The sequence below is a fragment of the Miscanthus floridulus genome, chromosome 10 (assembly GCF_019320115.1).
Source record: "Miscanthus floridulus cultivar M001 chromosome 10, ASM1932011v1, whole genome shotgun sequence".
NCBI lineage: Eukaryota > Viridiplantae > Streptophyta > Magnoliopsida > Poales > Poaceae > Miscanthus > Miscanthus floridulus.
This window is the reverse complement of record NC_089589.1, coordinates 121,006,337-121,018,755: the sequence shown is the minus strand read 5'-3', so window position 1 is coordinate 121,018,755 and position 12,419 is coordinate 121,006,337. Positions and strand designations below refer to the sequence as shown.

General features: G+C 43.1%; 1 pseudogene; it reads left to right on the top strand.

Moving 5' to 3' along the window:
- The first annotated feature begins 336 nt into the window (after positions 1-336).
- LOC136489454 (adenylyl-sulfate kinase 3-like) lies at positions 337-3,068 on the top strand (annotated as a pseudogene).
- Positions 3,069-12,419: the final 9,351 nt, after the last annotated feature.

The window sequence follows — 12,419 nt, the reverse complement described above, 5'->3', positions numbered from 1 at the left end:
AGGCTGTCGGGCCGGGTCGTTTCTGGGCCGTGCTGATTCGTGTCATGCTTGGGCTGGCCGTAGTGCCCGGGCCAAATGGCCAACTATAATGCGGAAGCAAGAAGGAAAGGCTACGCATGTACAGCTGCATGCGGAAGCAGGATGCAATAGCTATGCATGCACGGCTGCACGAGGAAGAGAGGGGCGCGCGCGAGATGCGGGTCACGCACAGGAGACCGAGCGGAGGGGAGAGGAAAGGAAGCGCGCGACGCTGGAGCGAGAGATCGCGTGGGCTTGGTCCACGTGCGGGACGGAGGGAGCGCGCAGCGTGCGGGCGTGGGATGCAGTCCGCGCGGGATGCAGCGGACGCGGGATGGAAAGCTGGGGCGTGTCCTGGGCCACGCGTGCGCGGGAGGGGAGGAAGCGCGTGGGTGCGTCGCCGGGAAGGTGCGCGCCGGGAGGGTTCCGGGGAAGGAGAAAGCGCACAGCCGTAGAACGGCGGCATGGGGAAGAAGCGCGCGGTGTTGCAGCGGCGCTGAGGAGAGTCAGAGAAGAGGAACAGGCCGGAGAGAGCTGGAAGAGAACCTAGGCGAAAGATACCGCGTAGAAAGGTAGAGGTTTGGGAGAATCACCACACTCCTATTGTGGGGAGTGCCTTCATATATATAGAGCCATGTACAAGTACAGTGTGTACAATACGCTAGCTATAAATAGACAGAAGCCTAATAAATTTATTAGTAGAGTCCGTGACGCTGACAGCGAGCTGAGCTGTAATTGCCACCACTCAGTCACCACCACACTGTCTTCTGTTCCTTCAAACCAGGGCAGGGCTGGTACAGAGTACAGACAGCACACCATGAGCAGCACAACACATCTGAAAATTTTAGAACATCATGGCCTTGTTTAGTTCCCTTTAAAATTCCAAGTTTTTTCACTCTCTCTCCATCACATCAATTTTTAGCCGCTTGCATGGAGTATTAAATGTAGGTAAAAAAAATAACTAGTTACACAGTTTAGTTGGAAATCACGAGATGAATCTTTTGAGCCTAGTTGGTCCACGATTGGACAATATTTGCCAAATAAGACGAAAGTGGTATTATTCATCAGGTTGAAAAAACTTTCAATCTAAACATGGCCATGTTGTTCTGGGGATATGTTGCTGAATACACTTTGCTGAATGTGTCCAAGTCTACGTGTACACAATGACTTGCCTCTGCATGTATTTACTATGACTGAAATGAAGAAATGAGTTAGAAATCAACGAAGCCTCTGCAATACAGAGTTTTGGTGTTGGTGGGCAAGGGTATGAACTGCCGATGCAAGTCGCTGTGTAGGCATTAGTTCTATCATAATACTCATCATCATGCTCCTTGTACCTTCGATCTCAATCACTTTCAAAGTGTTGTACAAGACTGAAAAAAGCTGCACGATTCAGTTCAGGCTAATTTGCCGTTTCTTAGCTGTGTTTCTCTCTTTTATTTAAACTGTTTTAGGATAGCGAAGGGGTGGTGAGCGGTTTCAGAGTACTCATCCATTTAATAAATTCAGTTGGGCGGTAGTACTGAGCTGTCATATGTCAGGTCCACTTAATAAATTGCAATGACTGCATGGTTCGCCCACAAAAAAAAAACACATTATTTCTTTTCTAGAATGGAGCCATGTTTTTTTTTGGGCGCGAAGGATGGAGAACTGATTTTTACTGAACTTGTTTTTAACTAGCTTTGTTTAGTACCCTACTTTTGACGGAAATGTTAGTGAAGGCTAGGAATCAGCATGGTGGCAAAACTTTACTAGGGACAATAAACCTTACTATTTAGGATGAGTATGTTAAGCATGTCATAATTGACTTGCTTATCCGGAAAGCACTAGTTGTAATTATATATCGATATTTGTTTCATGGGTTTGACAGGGATCAGCACCCTCTTGACATCAACTGTTGGCAAATCGACAAATATCCTGTTGCATGACTGCCCCATTGGGCAGAACAGAGACAGAATTTGCTGAACCAGAAGGGTTGTGTCGTGTGGATCACTGTTCTAAGCGGTTCAGGTCTGCATTAGCTGATCATATCCTATCTACATGTTTACAAACTGAATTTGCTGAGCATTTGAAATTTGAGAAGATCCTTACATCTATCAAAGGAAAAAGCACGCTCGCATGTGCGCTGAGCCATGAGTTGCACATTAGTGGCCATTTGACATACGTCCTCGACGGTGATAATCTCAGGCATGGGTTGAACTGGGACCTCAGCTTCGAAGCAGAGGATCGTGCTGAAAACATACGCAGAGTAGGTACGTTCTGTCCTGAAATCTCTCTATACTTGATCATCAGTTTCCTTGCAACTGAGCTTTAGTACTGATTATTGTTTGTGTTGTTCTTTTCAGGGGACGTAGCAAAGCTATTCGCAGATGCTGGCCTGATCTGCATTGCTAGCTTGATATCACCTTACAGAAGTGATCGAAGCGCTTGTTGAATCTTACTGCCAAAGTCTTCGTTTATAGAGGTATGCATGATTCCATGTCGGCAAGTCAAGATGGAAATTTCTGCCTTCTTCCATATGGTATCTATTCTAGATTTAGATTTTCAGTAAGAGAAATATATATAGCTCAGAGAAGTACATTTCGTTCTGTAGGTGTTCCTAAATGCGCCGCTTCAAGTATGCGAAGCAAGGGATCCCAAAGGCCTGTACAAGCTTGCACGTGCTGGCAAAATCAAAGGTAAGAAAGGAACCACCTGATTGTCGTTGTCTAGTTACTTGCAAAGCTTATCAATAACCATGGGAAATCACCTATAGGTTTTACTGGGATCGATGATCCTTATGAACCACCATCTAGTACCAGAATTTATTCATTGTCTCTGTACATTAAAAAGATGTTAGTACTGTCAACTACACTGAAGAAATAAAGTGTCCCAGTTCAAGGATAAATGGATAATACAATGACTTTTCAGTCCCCTAGTCTAATGAAAGATGGACAACTCGATCTTTGCAGATAGTGATCCTGTGTAAAATTGGGGACTGCCCTTCACCAAAATCAATGGCTGATCAAGTTGTGTCATATCTTGAAACGAATGGTTTCCTCCATGACTAGACATGGATGTATATGCAACGCAACACATCTTGTATATAGAACCAATTGGGGTGGCACTGCCAAGGTTACCTATCTGAGTACCTGACGAATGCTAATGATTTAACTGGTTTCTTAAGTCAGATCGATAATTTGGTTCATCAATAATCAAGAACTTGTTTGTACTGGTCTTAGACTGCACACATGTACAGGGTGATGTGTTGCTGATTGCAACTTGTGATGCTATGCAAAGTGTGGACTGTAGAGGAACTTGTTTCAGCTGCTGGCAGTGTAATATGATGGTTGGGTGGCGTTGCTCTTTAACATGAAACAAGAAATGGCTGTGTCAATGAAAGAGTACACCCTGACAGAGCTGCTTAACCGTCCATGCTTGACAAAAGTTATTTTTGGTGTTCATTCATATAGGACCAACATTTTCTTTGGTTTTTAACTTTCCATGATCTCCATGAAAATACTTTCAGCAAACAAGCTATATGTAACATTTTCTTTGGTTTCCGAAAGGCTGATTTCAAAAAATCCATATATAACAATGACCAATCATGACCAATATCATCTTTATTATTAGATGTTGCTGGAGTAAAAACTATTTCTGTTGGGACAAGCGTCCCGAACAGGGTCAAGAGTAGAAGGCTCCTCTGAGAAGGCCAGTGGGAGAAGGTCTTCCGGAGAAGGCCGGTGGGAGAAGGTCTTCCGGAGAAGGCCTGCGGGAGAAGGTCCCCCGGAGAAGGCCGGTGAGAGAAGATCTCCCGACGAAGACCTAGCTGGAGAAGGTTTGCTGACGAAGGCCGGAAGATGGTTCCATGGTGGAGGCTCTACGGAGGAGGCTCCATGACGAAGGTCTGGTGCAAAGGATCCACGGAGAAGGCTCCATGGAGAAGGACATGCGACAAAGGTTCCAACACGCGAGAGGGGAGAGTGAGGCAGCGGCTAGGGTTTGCGAAAAATGAGTGGGAGAGGAGAGATCCCCCTTGTCCTCATGATCTTAGCATTATATAGGCAAGCGGAAATTTGCAAGCGACCCCTCGGTGGGGGTGGGTTTTACATAGCACTCCAATGGCACTAGTTGGGCCTCTTCTAGGGGACTTGGCCCATATGAATATAGCATGTCCCAACAATTTCCATTCAGCTCCCAATAATGTTCACCTTTATATTATATCATGGTGCCTAGCTACATTCTTTTAGAAAGGAAGAACATGATACCTACTTTCTATTAAGTGCATTGTACTTTATATTTAGCTTATTTTCTTCTATATGTACTACTGGCTACCTTCATATTACACCAGCATAACGAGAGAGACAGAGTCCCATAAGAAATGAGAGCGAAACCTGGGAGAACCCCATACGCCTTGGGAAAGAGTGGCATACAGGAAAACCCATAAGCCTCACTGCTTCAGTTACTGCCTGCAATAAGTAATCTTATCTTGTATCTGGTTTAGGGATGGAGTAGGGTGATATGTGTTAGCACATGGTATCAAGTCCTCACACGCACTAACTCCACCGGCTCCAGTTTATCTACCATCTTAGGCCGAGCGGCGGCACCCGGTTGGTTTTGCTTTTCTTGTGGTTGTGGCTCCGGCTCACGCAACGGTTCTCGCAGACCATCAGCCTGTTCGGATGGCTGGCTGGTTCATGGCTGGATCGTGAATTATTACTGCTGGCTGGTTTGGTGTGGAGAAAAATACTATTTCGGCTGAAAATTTACGATCGTTTACGAGCACCAGCCAACCGAACAGGCTGCATGTTCTTTAATCTGTGGACTCGTCCCTTCCAGTTGTGGACCGGCCCAGGTCAATGTAGCAAACTGCACCGCAGCGTCCCCAGGCCCATGTTAATGTTATGCAGGCTAGTATATATGCCCCGTGACATATCCCTCTGTAGGTTGCCAGCTTTCAGTTAGGCATATAGTGTCTGTCATACATGATGGGAACCCTTTTTTTTTATAAAATATATATGCCTTATACCAGAAAATTAACTTTATACTATTTTTTTTTGTCCTACCGAATTGGTGCTGTAGAAGTCCACTCAGAGGTCTACAGTTTCAAATGGCACGACCGTACGACAGCTCAATATTAAGATTGCAGGCATAATTTTAAGGCAACACAAGACTTTTACACCATTTTTTTGAGAAACTATATAAAAATCACTAGAAAAGAATCCCAAATTGAGTCGCAACTTCCAAATTGTAGCGGGTGAACAATTGCCATTTAATAGAGTTTTTTTTTTTGCGAGAAAGGCTGAGCTTTATTAATCAGGACGGGTTACATCATTTGCCAATAAAGTTACATCAAAGTCAGGTACATGTCGCAGCCATAATGCTGAAGACAAGTCTTTACAAGCATGTAATGCTAAAAGATCAGCAACCATATTCTGTTCTCTCTTTTTTAGAACAAACTAAGTCTCCTGGAGCTCATCCGTGAACGCTTGTGTTTCCTTTACTTGAAGGGCTATAGGTGGGATCTATTATCACTTAGTGAGTTCAAGTCCTGAAAAATGTTATAACAGTCTGTTTCAACAGTGACCAGATCAGGTATCCATTGTATAGCTAGGAGAAGAGCGTGTATGCAGGCAAGTAATTCAGCCTCCTCAGCACCAAAACAATCAAACTGAACTTTTGCTGAAGCTAGAATCACATTTCCTTTATCATCCCTCGCTATAATCCCAAGGCCTGCTATATTGGTTTCCTTGTGAAAAGAAGCATCAACATTAATCTTCACCCTACCAGGTTGAGGAGGTTTCCAGCTGTACATGGAAATCCAAGCAGAAAAATCACTTTCTTTTTTCGATGTACCCACTATTTGTTTACCCTTGTCATTCCCAAGCTGATGCTTTTGCCGGATTTGTAACAATGAAGCTTTATAACTGATTAGGAAATGAGCGGAGCCATCAATTGGCATTTGCCTGCCTTCATGCTTCATTTGGTTGCAGACATACCAGACTCTCCACAAAATCAAAAGCAAGCTGCATGACATTGTTACAGCAAGAAAGTATTAGCAGCAACCAATCTGAAGCAGCAGCATGCAGCAATGATGAATTTATCTTCAGGAAGTTCCCAGGAGCCTCTCATAGCCTGCCTAAGATTGTGAGCCTGAGGGCACATGATGAGGGCGTGGAACATGGATTCATCCTCAGTTCCACAAAGCTCACAGGTAGCAGCCTTCTCCAAGTGTCGTTTGAATTTATTTAACCTCGTTGGCAAGCAATCATTCGCTGGCACCGAGCTGAGCAGAGCCGTTATTGCCACCACTCACACTCACTCACGAACCACAGTACTCTGTTTGTTGAAACGAGGGCTCGCTGCTTGTGAATGTCAGAAAACCCTGTAGCTTTGGGGACATGTTGCTGAATACATACAAGTTGCAAACTGTGTCCAAAGTCTCTAAATTGTGTAGTGGCTATGCATGTGTACTAACCTACTATAGGCTGTAGTTCTGTTCTCGGTTGGGTCACTGATGAATAACTCATCATAGTACATAGTCCTTGTCCCTTGGGGCTCCATCTCCTTCGGTGTCATACAAAACTGAAAAGAACTGCACGATTCATATCAGGTTCATGGGATCACTATAGGCGTTCGTCTCCAAATGACATCATGTTCAGAGTCAGAGGATTGGCAGCCTGACTACTGGATTCAGTTGAGGATGCTCGTAAATTGAGGTTCAATGTGCTGCCAGTTCTGCACCTATATTCCAATGCCTAATTAACTTGACATGAACAGGAATAATATACATTGTCATTGGTGGGACCTTAACAGTCCTTTGTTTGACGGCATTATGTTCATCAACAAAGGACAAAAGTGAGCTTCATTGATACGCTTCTTTATTAGTCACTAATAGTTTAAGAAATTATTGGTTGGGTAGTAGTACTGAGTTGTCATGTGTCAGTGCCCCTTAATTGCAATGGACCTATGACTCATCATCAGTACTTTAGTCATTCAAATTAATATTTGCCTATTTTCTTCAAGGCTGAAAGTGGCATTCTTTCTAGAACGGAGCATAGAGTTTTACTAAACTTTTCTTTTGCAAGCTGTGTTTAGTTGATGAAAAATATTAGCGAAGACTAGGAATCAGTATGCTTCCAAAAGTTTACGTGGGACAGTAAACCTAACTGTTTAGGATGCAGTGTCCCAAGTATGTTAAGGATGGCATAACTGTCTTGCTCATCCTGAAACTAAAATCAGTACTCGTAATTTCATTTCAGTATTTTCTTCATACCATGTTTTGATGTTCAACATTCTGAGAACTTTATTGGTTTGAGAGGGATCAACAAACTCTTGACTTCGACTGTCGGGAAATCGACAAATATCCTATGGCATGACTGCCCCATTGAGCAGAATGAGAGACAGAAATTGCTGAAGCAGAAGGGTTGTGTGGTGTGGATCACTGGTCTAAGCGTTCGTTTCAGGTCTCCATTTGCTGATCGCACCCTATCTACATATTTACAAACTGAATTTACTGAGACTCTGACGTTTAAGAAGGTCATTAGTACCTGTCTTAGGAAAAGCATGCTGGCATGTGCGTTGAGCCATGAGTTGCACACTAGAGGCCATCTGACATTCGTTCTCGACGGTGATAATCTCAGGCATGTGTTAAACCCAGACCTCAGCTTCAGAGCAGAGGATCATGGTGAAGACATAAGCAGAGTAGGTACGTTCTGTTCTGAAATCTCTCGGCACTTGATCAGTTTCCTCACAACTGAGTTTTACTACTGATTATTCTGTTCGTGTGATTCTTTAATTTTCATTGGAAGTAGCAAAGCTATTCTTTGATGCTGGGCTGATCTGTATTGCTAGCTTGATATCACCTTACAGAAGTGATCGAAGGGCATGTCGCAATTTACAGCCAAAGTCTTCGTTTATAGAGGTAAGCGTGATTCACTTCTGAAGATCCATGTCAACAAGTCAAGATGTCTTCGTTTATACTTCTGAAGATGTATATCCTAGTTTCAGACTTTCAGTTGGATATATAGGTTAGAGAAGCACATTTGGTTCTGTAGGTGTTCCTAAATGCACCGCTTGAAGTATATGAAGGGGGATGCAAAAGGCCTATACAAGCTTGGACGTGCTGGCAAAATCAAAGGTAAAGAAACCAACTGTCGTTTGTCTGGTTACTTGCAAAGTCTAGCATTAACCAAGGGATATCACCTCCAGGGTTTACTGGCACTGATGATCCATATGAACCACCATCTGATTGTGAGGATAGTGTTAGTACTACTGTCCAAGGTTTTCATTATCGGAAATAAAAATTTATCGGAGGTCATGGGTAAACAGGATAAGCAAGATATATCGGAAATATTGGACCAAATTCAAAAAAAATTTAAATTGTTTTAAAAAAATTTCGTAGAATTTGACTTGAAACTATTCCTAAGCTATTAAACATCACTTGTTCACCGATAAAAACAAGAATAAAACATTATAGTGTGGGACCGTCGCACGGCTGAATTTGGGTTGTCTGTGTGGGAGCAGGAAAGAAGGGAAAAATTTGGCCTATGTCAAATTTTATCGGACCATGTGGATAGAAAGGAAATTTCGAAAATTTCGGTGAATATCGGCCGATAAAAAAAACCTTACTGTCAGCTACACTGAAGAAAGGTTCCCAGTTCAAGGATAATGATTTTTCAGTCCTCTAATACTCCAATACAAAAAGAACTACTCGATCTTTGCAGATAGTGTTCCAGTGAAAAGCAGGGAACTGCCCTTCACCAAAATCAGTGGTTGACCAAGTAATGGTCACCCCGCTGATCAAGATAGGACAAAGCCAACACAGCGCAGGCACGTACATCTACACCAGCACCCGCGAGCCGACTCCTTCGATGAGGTGCTCGATGTCCCCGGCGTGCACCGGCACTAGGTACGTGCTCCACCCACTCCTAGTTTCTTTGTTGATCTGCTTGCGGCCCAGTGACGGGGAGTTAGCCTGTGTGTAAGGCTTTCGCCGTGCTTTATACTTTTAGTGGTAGGCGACGTTCCTGTCGACAGCGAGGCGTCTGTGATGACATCATCAATCTTGTCTCGAGGATGTGCCGCCCCGTCTTCGAAGGTGCTCATTTGGGTAGAGTTTGTGTGCATGCGTTCATGGGGTGAGTGCACGTGTGTTGTGAGCGTTATGCTTTGTAATGTGTAATCTCAAAAAAAAAAAAAAACTGACAATTCTAGCATCGCCGCCCAGACTCCCTACGCTCGAGGCCCTTGAGGACCTCCTGGGATGACGATTAGTCGCGGCAGTGTTTATGGCCAAGGCACTGACCACAGACATCAAGCTGCTCGAGAGCTTAACATAGGAGATCCCGATCTGTTGAGGGCAAACAGAAGCAGCGGAAGAGGAGGCATCGGCGAGAGCATTGCACGCTGATCTTGGCCACACCTTGGCTGTTCTCAGCAAGGGATTTTACAGTACCTTTTAAGCTTTTGCTAGTTTTCAAATACTAATCAAATTTAGAATTATTTCGTACAAATATTGCTTGGATACTGTTTTAGTACTAATATTATTACGTTTCATATATGGACAGATTATTTTTTTTATATTTATATGATGGGCCTCTTGTTTTAGTTTGGGCCTTGTTCTCCAAAATCTCTAGATCATCCTTGGTCGTTTTGTCTATCTTTGGTGTGTACATGCCATTAATAATGTTACAACTAGTGAGCTTCTAGCAAATTGAGGCCACTACTACGTTTTGTTCGTTGCACCCTTGATTTTTCAATAATTTATTATATTGCATGCTGGTAGCAGATTTCTAGTAGCAGCTTGCCAAAGTTCTCTCACTATATATACCACTCCATCAGCATACTGCAGTTTCGAGCATCACCATGTCCTGTCCAACAGTATAAGTGAGTGTTAATATTGTTTGCCAGGTAGTACTACGTACTATTATTTCTCACTGCTGTGTCAGGGCTGGTTTAGTTCCCAAAAATTTTCACCCAAAACTATCACATCAAATCTTGCGGTACATGTATAGAGTATTAAATATAGACGAAAAAAAATTTAATTGCACAGTTTGGTTGGCAATCGTGAGACGAATGTTTTAAGACTAATTAGTCCATGATTAGCCATAAGTGCTACAGTAACTAACATGCGCTAATGATGGATTAATTAGGCTTAATAAATTCGTCTCGCAGTTTCCAAGCGAGCTATGTATTTAGTTTTTTTTATTAGTATCCGAAAATCTCTTCCGACATCTTCAAAACATCCGATGTGACATCCAAAAATTTTCATTTCGCGAACTAAACGCAGCCTTAGTCTCATGACACTAAAATGAGGAGATGTTTCTGGTCCCTGTGTGGTAGTTCTGCTAGCCGGTGTTGTTCGAGTGGCCCAGGAAAGACAACGTGTGAAATACAGACTAGGAGTGGGTGACATCAGGAAAAATGCAGATTTGAGATCTCAGACTATAAGGCTTCCTCGCCGCACAGAAAAGTCTGGTAGAGAGAGCAACCCCGAACCTGATTGCCATTGGTGGAATTGCCCATGTCTTAACTCAACCACTGCACCCCCATATGGATTTCTTGGGCTTGATTGGTACTAGGTTCCAGTAGTTGTGATTGCTGTAGGTAGGAGAAACCACAGCGGCGCAAGCTCCGCGGCTAGTCTTCGCCATCGGTGACACTGAGCAAGCTGATGCATGCATGACTGTCCTTGTCAGGCGTGCACAGGAGGAAAAGGAAGAGGTGGAGCTTGGCACCAAGGATATGTAATATATATACTGTATGCTTGGTTCCTGTCTGATGGAGCTATGCCTGATCAAATCTGTGTGTAATATCCAATTGGATATCGACGGCTTGGTTGCCACTTGAAGTACGGGAACTTGTGCAGGTAATAATATGTGGATGAACACAAAGTCATTGTAAACTTATGCTTGCAACTTGTAATCTGTATGGAAATAAAAAATGAACATCAGGTATACTCGATAGATCATCCATGTCAGATTGTCTAGAGCATCAAAGTATTAATATAATTACAATATCAGATTATTTTGCACAAGTAAACCCTGGGTAAAATTGTAATCATCTAGCAGGACATGTGTAGTTTGGGATATGAAGCATAAAGGTTATACTTGTACTTTTTAAAAATAAAAAATACTAGTAAAAAAAAGAAGTGCAGTACTTGTACTTTTTAAAAAAAATGTTGTACTTGTATGTATTTATGGTACCCATGTGGCTTCAATTTTATATGTAGTGTACTTCCAGAAAATTAAAGACTATTACTTTTTATTTTTTGCTCCCTTAGTTTTCAGTAATAATTTAAAAAATTGCTCTATTGCACATTCCTAGTAGCAGTTTGCCAAACTCCTCGCCCTATATATACTACTCTAGCATACTGCATGCATCACGGTTGGCTATTGTTGAAATTGTTTGCACGACTACTTTTATGTGTCACAGCTATATCACTGTCACAACAATGATGAGGAGATGCTTTTAACTTGGTCTGTGTATGGCTGCTGCGACGAGAGCTAGCTGGTGTTGTTCATTTGTTGATGGCCGAGGAGTGAAAATAGTGATTAGGACTGGGTGACACTAAGAAATATGCACTGAAAGCCTCAATGAGAACTAGGTGCCTACTACTTAAATTGAAATCTGAGATAATATGGTTGGCCTGGTGGGTTGGGAAATGGATTTTAATGGTGGGTTGGGAAAAGAAGTTTGAGACAACAACTTCCACCATGAGAGCTCCCTCCCTTCCCTCCCCTCCCCTCCCTCCACCCTCCGCTTCCACCTCCATCTCCTCCCATGGCGTTGCTCTCTGATCCAAGTGCGCTTCCATGGCGGGACTCTCGGACCTTTGCTTTGATCCAGGAATCAAGTTTGCTTCTCTAGTCAAAGATCACTTCGGTTGTTCGGTGAGTCCGACCACTGCCTTCTCCTCGGGAGCTTTCCACCTCGTTGTGAGTTTTGGGAGATCTGCCCTTCGTCTCAATGAGGATTCAGTTGGTCTGATTTTGCAAGCATGCCTTGGTGGCATTGCTAAAAAATTCAATGTTTTCCATCTTTCGGGTTGGATGTTCAGTTTCTCGGTTTCTTGCAAGAATGTTGGCATTATGATCTACAAACTCAAGAGCTTTTCCTGCAAATCTTTTGTTGCCTTTTTCCGTCTTTGGAGCGGAGGAGGTCCAAATTGGCGGAGAGAATTTGATCTTTGGACCTTGGAGCAGGAGGTTGAATGGACAACAGTTGGATCAAAATTTAAGAAAAGTTTTGCTGAGGTTATTCGTTCTCCTCCGGCTCCCAAGGGCCCGGTTTTTCTTCGTTTGAAATATCCGAAAACTTATCATGCTAATTTTGGGTTTTCCTCCATTCCTAAGAGGAAATTGGATGCTTCTTCACCTAAGTTTAAGAATGTCATGGATTCTCATCCTGATGCTAGATCC